Source organism: Micromys minutus (genome assembly GCF_963924665.1).
Source record: "Micromys minutus genome assembly, chromosome: 20".
Taxonomy (NCBI): domain Eukaryota; kingdom Metazoa; phylum Chordata; class Mammalia; order Rodentia; family Muridae; genus Micromys; species Micromys minutus.
Window position 1 is genome coordinate 44,464,311 of NC_137955.1, and position 8,019 is coordinate 44,472,329.

Genomic DNA, 8,019 nt, shown 5'->3' on the forward strand with positions numbered 1-8,019 from the left:
TAAATTAGAGGTGTATCCATGGAACTAAAAAGACAGGAAAGAGTCATGAGGAGTGTTTGAGAGTCAGATCCAGCTACAAACAGACATCCACTAATGACACTGCAATGGAGATGAGGTAGATGTGCTCATGGGAAGTTCTGGGAGCTCAGTGCCCAGCTGACAAGTTTGTGGGGAAGGAGGGAGGTGTTGGAAATATGAGAATGTAAAATCCTGAAAGTACGACAGACAGAACACAACACAACATAAAACTGAAACAGATAACATTTGAAATGCAAACACATAAAATATCCAATTTAAAAAGAAAAAAAAAAAGCTCTCCTAGTTTACACATATACAAATCATCATCCAAAACCAAAGGCTTTAAAATAGCCACAGGGACAAAGAAAATCATGATGTGACCTGTTTCTAAGAGATGTATAGAAATTTAGTCCCTGGGAGCTCTGGGGGTTCTGGTTGGTTGATATTGTTGTTCCTATGGGATTACAAACCCCTTAAACTCCTTCAGTCCTTTTTCTAATTCCTCCATTGTGGTTCCCAGGCTCAGTCCGAGGGTTAGTTGCAAGCATCCTCATCTGTATCAGTAAGGCTCTGGTAGAGCCTCATAGAGGGACCCATGGCTTCAGCTGCATAGATAGCAGAGATGGCATTGTCTGGCATCAATAGGAGAAGAAGTCCTTGGTCCTGTGACGGCTTGTTTCTCCAGTGTAGGGGAATGCCAGGATGGTGAGGTGGGTGTGGGTAGGTAGGAGAGGGAGCATCCTCATAGAAACAGGGGGAGGAGAGAGGGGTGAACTGGGAAAAGGGATAACATTTGAAAAGTAAATATATAAAATATCCAATTAAGAGAGAAGGGGAGAGGGGAGTAGGGAAAGAAGGGGAGGGAGGAAGAGAGGGGGAGAGAGAGAGAGAGAGAGAGAGAGAGAGAGAGAGAGAGAGAGAGAGAGAGAGAGAGAGAGAGAGAATGTGGACCAAAGGCTTTCTTCTTTAAGGGGGAGTCCTTATATAGAAAGTATAATGATGCTTATCCTAGGCTGAGCTCCTGGATGACAAAGACCAAATTGTATTGACTTTGGAGAGACTTTGAAAGAAAGACTTTCGAAACATGTTTATTATAGTGTTTAATTGTCTCAACATGTAAAGCCAAGGAATTTATATATGCTGTTATGGAGCAATTAACGGGGGCGATTTTGTTCCAGATGTTTCTGCGCCAATGTCTGTGGCAAGACTGGGTCTATTACATTGTGCTTATTGAAACTGCTAATGATAATGTCTGTCAGGACGCTGAGTAGAGAAATGGGAAGCATACAGACCAGTGGAGGAGGGCAGAACAGTAAAACTGCCAAGGCAACCAGCAGCTCAAGAAGCCAAACAACAACCTCCTCAGGACCCAGTGATGATCAGGACCCTGCGATGACAATCAGCCCTATCAATTACTGCTGTGGCTTCCAACCCAGGAGCAACTAGAGGAAGAACATGCAACAGAACCAATGTCATGAGAAGTTCACTTTTATTGACCTGGTCCAAACGAATCTTACCCAACATCCTCTGCTTGTTCCTTCACAGACATGCTGAGTTACCCTGTTCTGTCATGAAACCTTCCTCTCTCCCTGGCTTTCCTTGGATCTCAGCCAAACACCAGGGCAGTGGTTTGATGCCTGTTTTAGGCATTTCTGGGTGATTGGTTTATGGGTTTGTTTGTTTGTTTGGGTTCGGTTTTGTTTTGTTGCCTTAAAATTTTAGGTGATATTCATTTATGTCTAGAGTCTTCCTGGAAGTCCCCTCAAGAAATGAAGTCTTCAACTTTCAGACAAGTACAGAATCCATAGTACCTTTTGTGACTGTGTCTTGTCAAATGATTGGCAGTGTGATAAGTTAGAATAGTGGGGATGATAGACAGTCCTGTATCATACCTGATTTTAAGATGATTCTGTTCAGCTTTTCTTTATTTAGGATGATGCTCGCTGTGGGTTTGCCATACATAGTCTTTATTATACTGAAATAGATGCTCTTCAGTCCCATTCTCTCTGGAACTTTTATCATTAAGTCTTGTTGCATTTTATCAAAGGCCTTTTATACATATATTGAACCATACTATGTTTGTCTTTAAGTTCATTTATACACTTCATTACACTTGTGAACTTCTGGTTCTCTTTTGTTGCTGATGTGCCTCTGTCTGGCTTTCAGGGAGTAGCTCTAGTGTTGTAGGAGTCTGGGGATGCTCTCCTTTCTTTCCTTGTTTGACTTTTTTTTTTTAATTTGAAAAGGATTGTTTGGAGTTCTTCTCTTAAAGTATTGTAGAATCCTATACTGACTGTAAATGGAGCTGGGTGTTGTTGTTGGGTGGGTTTTATCAGTTTCAACCTTAATATTTGTTGTGAGTATGTTTTATTTTGTTGAGAGTGTAAAAATATAAAAGAGGTAAATTGGATTTTAACCCAAAGGATTATCTATAAATGATGGAACTTATAGATAGTATGACAGAAGATGCCTTTAAAAAATATTTCAGCTTATAAAAGCAAATTCAAGACAAAGTAAAGAACCCTCTAGTTTGATTTAAAAAATTAAACTCCTCCAAAGAAAAATTACTTAAATATCCTGTTTTTTTCTTGAATAATCAAGAAAATAAAGGGTCAATTTCATCAATTCTTGGTAGATATGGTTTTTATTATTTCTATACTAATCTTTCCCTTTTCTTCAGAGTAAATATTCACACAGTCAGGAAGTATTTCAAATAATTCATTGATTTTTCTCCTAGCACAAGGTCTTAATTCTAACACTAGGCATTTGTTCTTGATTAAAGTACATTCCTTCAAACTCTGTAATTCTGGTCTTGCAAATATGATAGTAAGAAGCATACCTTACAAAAGAAATGACCAAGGAGTATCCTTCAAACCAATAAGTACTTGCTCCTTCATCCCCCCCCCCAACTGTACATACACAAGGCTCGGGTATAATCATAAAGGAGAAAATATAAAGACTGTAAGATGTAGGAGATTGAGGAGGACAAGAGCCAAACACATTGTCCTGGACATCACCAAACAACCACACTCATGAAGCCACAGCAAGCTACACACAACCTAACAACCACACTCATGAAGCCACAGCAACCTACACACAACCTAACAACCACACTCATGAAGCCACAGCAACCTACACACAACCTAACAACCACACTCATGAAGCCACAGCAACCTACACACAACCTAACAACCACACTCATGAAGCCACAGCAACCTACACACAACCTAACAACCACACTCATGAAGCCACAGCAACCTACACGCAACCTAACAACCACACTCATGAAGCCACAGCAACCTACACACAACCTAACAACCACACTCATGAAGCCACAGCAACCTACACGCAACCTCCTCTGGATCAAGACAGTCAACATCCCAGCATGGAGGGAGGAAAGACAAGGCTGACTCCTAACTGAAGAGCTAGGGGTTGACAGTTAATGATTTCCAGGGGCAGATCAATCAATTTACTGTCAGGCAATGATCCTTTGTAGGTTGACCACACTCCAACAGCAAGCCTCATAACCGTTAGTACATTTGTTTTGTGCTTGAACTTGGTAAATGCTTTTAATGTGTCTGGGAGGAGTAGTTTTAGAGTTAAAACAATCAAAGTATTTTGTATGAAATTCTCCAAGTAGTAATAATAAAAATATTACCCTGCAACTTAAAGCATTCTGGTGTACTTAAAAGGTCCTATACTCTTACCATATTCAGTCTTCTGGAAATGGCAAAGGAATGAATGATGTTCACATTGGAAATAAGCAAAGCTTTTAGAAACCCTTGAGCTCTCTTCTTCACAGGAAGTCACATGATGCCTTGTAGTAGTATGATTCATTCCAATGTCATGCTGTCCTGTGGTCAATGCTGGCTAGTCATGCTGCCTTCCCTGCTGGTCTCCATATGACTGATTATTAGAAGACATGTATGTAACCTTAGAGATGATTAGAAGACATGTATGTAACCTTAGAGATGATTAGAAGACATGTATGTAACCTTAGAGCTTTCCTTTCGAATCTCAGATGCTTCCCTGTACCATTCAGACAGGACACAAGAAGTGACTTTAATATGAGCATATGTAGCCTGGACTATACAAGGCTTTAGTTCATCTTCATATAACAAGTGCATCCTTTTTCCTAACTCTCCAAGCATTCCTATATGATGCTAGCTTTCTTATGTACTGGACTGACCTGTTTGACTCATATCACATAATGTAGAGTGTAGAATCTTGGTGGTTCTCTATACACAGACACTAATCCACAGAGTCAAGATGGAAGAGACTACCTCAATTGTGAAGAGCAAAACATAACATTCCTTGATTATTAAAGCACTTCTACCTTAGAGATGTGCAACTCACTTGTGTAAAAGTCAGAGAAGTCTTAGCAATGTTGAGAATCTGACAGGTAGGATAGATAGAAGAAACATCACCAGCATGAACGCACATTACTGATGATAAATACATTTTTGCTGTAAACAGAATGTAAATCACTCCTAGTTTATTGAAAAAGTCATAATGAACAACCTATTCCTTTGAATATGTTGCTGGGTAGTCATAATACCATCTACAAGGTGGTGAATACTTTATGATATATTCATATCAATAAAATGGCAAGTAGTATTGGGGTATATGGTGCTTGTAGGGGAAAATAGGACATGTTCTGTAAAGTGGATTCCTATGGCCTATGAGTTATGCTTTCTTGTCATGAACATTAGAGATAGCCTTTTAAAAGCATCTCATGGGGGGTTGTTGTCTCTGTTTTAGTTTCAGTAGTCAAAGTGCTGGATCACAGCATTCTGTTTTAGAACCTCAAAACGATGTCTACACTGTTCATCTCTCAAGATAATCATGTAACCAGGTGACCATGTGATGTGACAAGAGAGTCCTTTACCATAAGGACACAGATAATTCTATTTTGTTTTCTTCCCTGAAATGATTACCTTTTACAAGGAAGGAAATAATGAAAATGGTGATTGGAATCTGAATATAAAAGTATATTTTAAGATAGTAGTAGACACTAAATAGACCATATATCAACACTGGTATTTTTAAAGCTTCTCTGGTTTAAAAAGTCTACTCACCCTCTGTGAGAAAATCACAGTAGAACATTCAGATTGTATATAGTAACTACTCACATCTATTTTTACTCTTGTTCATAACTTAGGATAAGCCACTTCAACTAGATCATCTCTAACATGGTCAGGTCAACAGCCTCAAACAATGAATACCTGATGCTACCCACTCTTTTATCCCTATTATAAAGCATTTCCACTCTTGGCTCATATGCCAGCCAAATCCAGAGTACATACCCTGGAGCAGGAATTATCATACATGTCTTTTGACAACCTTTAGTTTTTAAGAATGTAACCCTGCCTACGAATTTTATGAAGTCATTGTTTCTAATAGCTGAGTAGTACTCCATTGTGTAAATGTACCACAATTTCTGTATCCATTCATCTGTTGAAGGACATCTGGGTTCTTTCCAGCTTCTGAAATGTGTAGCCAAATGGTTGGAACTAGAGACTGTCATCCTGAGTGAAGTAACCCAGTCACAAAAGAACATACATGGTATGCACTCACTAATAAGCGAATACTAACCCCAGAAAGCTCTGAATACTCAAGAAACAATTCACAGACATTATGAAGCTCAAAAAGAAAGAAGGCCAAAATGGAGATGCCTCAGTCCTTCTTAGAAAAGAAGTAGAAAGGGGTTGTAACCTCATGGGAAAAATAACATTATCAACCTACCAAACCCTCTAAAACTCCCATAGACTAAAACACCAACTTTTGTGCACACATTGAGAGACCTAATGATCCAGTTGCATATGTAGCTGAAAATACCAGTGTGTGGCATCAATGTGAGAAGAAGATTTTGTTCCAGGGAGGGCATGTTTTCCCAATATAGGGGAATGCCAAGGCAGTGGGGTAGAGAGGGTGATTAGGAGGGAGTGCACCTTTGTGAAGGCAAATGGAGGGGTAGGAGAGGTGGGAGTGTGACAGGGGTAAAGGGATACATGTCTTAATGTAAATACAGAGTATCTAATTTTAAAAAACCCTAACCGCCCCCCCCCCAAAAGAATGTAACCCTGTTTGGAAATGAAGTCTTTGAGTTAATGATTGAATTAATAAGAAACCATTAGGGTGAGATTCTTCTTTTTTTTTTTTTTCTTACAACATTATTTTAAAAAAACAAAACAGAGATATATGTACTGATTATTAAAAGCATTTTAGCATAAATATATATGAATATATTTTTGTCAGTACTTGATTTTTTTAAAGGTTTGATAGTATGCATTAAAATCTTACTATTTACAATGATCATAAAGTATATGTAAAACAAAATGTAACATGAAAATAGTCGAAGTTTTCTTGGTGTGTAAAGATTAAACATAATTTTTAACTACCAAAAATTACCACAAGACTATCTTCTTAGCTCTTGAGTTATTAATGATTTAAGGTCTAGGTGTACCCCACTCTGAGAGGGTGCTGTATTAAGTTATTTTTGTTGTTGTTGCTGTTTTTGTTTTTTCTAAGAAAGACTGAGGGTTCCACTTTTTGGCCTTTTTTTTTTTTTTTTTTTTTTTTTTTTTTTTTTTGAGCTTCATATGGTCTGTAAGTTGTTTCTTGGCTATTCAGAAGGGTGAGACTCTTCTAACATGACAAGTGTCCTTATAAGAAAAAAAAGCCTCAAAAAATAATAAACAAAAGAAAGTCCAGATGAGGGCACAACCTGAAGATGGCTATATTCAAGCCAACTAGAGGCTGGGGGACAAAAGCAGACTTACTGGCATCATTAAGAGGCCTCCAGCTCCTGTACCTATAAATGTCTGCATAAGGCACCTGGACAGTGCTACCTTGTTTCATCAGCCCTAAAAAACTACAGATACACTTTCTGGGTTGCATGGCATTTTCTTGGGTAGCATTTATTTGTGTAGATTCATTCTAATACTAAACAAGTGTTATGAGACAGGGGCTTTCTGATAATCAGAATTTCAATACCATGACCAAAATATCTAACAGAAACAATTTGAAGTAAAAGAATCCATTTTGGCCCACACTTTCACAGGTAGCATCCACCATTAATGGAACTTAGGCTCTGGAGTGAAGCAATTACCATCACAACAGCCAGTGCCCCACACTGGGCTGGCTTCTTCCTTTTTCTCTTGTTATTCTGTCTAAGCTGGGAGCCCCCTTAGATGGCAGTGGCCACATGCAGGGTGGATGTTCCACCAACGTTAATCCTTTCTAGAACAATTTTCTTAAAAACATCTACAGGTATGTTTTACATGATTCTAAATCATGTCAAGTGGAAAATGAAAATTAATCACCATTAATTACAATTAATTAATATAATTGATTGATTGATTGATTAAAGGAACTAGATACAAGTTACTTTCCTTATTCTGTGACACAGACAGGGTTCATAAAATTAGCACCTGGATTGTCTGTCCTATGATCCTCTTAACCCCCCAGTGTGATAGCACTGACCATCTAAAGAAAACTGTCCCTTCTTCTTAAATGTTATAGCCAATTGCAATTACCTCTCATTTTGCTTCAGTGACTACTCTTTGGAAGCATCTGTGATATACACAACCGAGTAATTCTCATCTCAAGCTACTGTGTTTTTATCAGTGTTGAAGAAACATCAGACAAGGCTGTTATTTGATTTGCTGATCCAGTTGGATTTATTTCTATGTTTTCTCATGTATTTGCTTGCTGGTTTTATGTGCCATGTGCCACATGAGAAGTTTTCACAAGTGCCACTGTGACGCCCCTGCCCCACTAATGTTTCTCCTATTAAGAGAGAAGCTAATACCGGTTTGACCCTTATGTGCTTTTCTGAAGTTTCTTCTAATTATACAGCTTAAGACAAGACCATACAGCAGAGATGACACAATTAGGAAGACTTATCTCTCACTGGGCCACTGGACAAGGGCTGAGAATTGTTAATGATGTTGATGTTAATAATAATGTTAATAGTGGTGTTAATATTGTTTATAATAA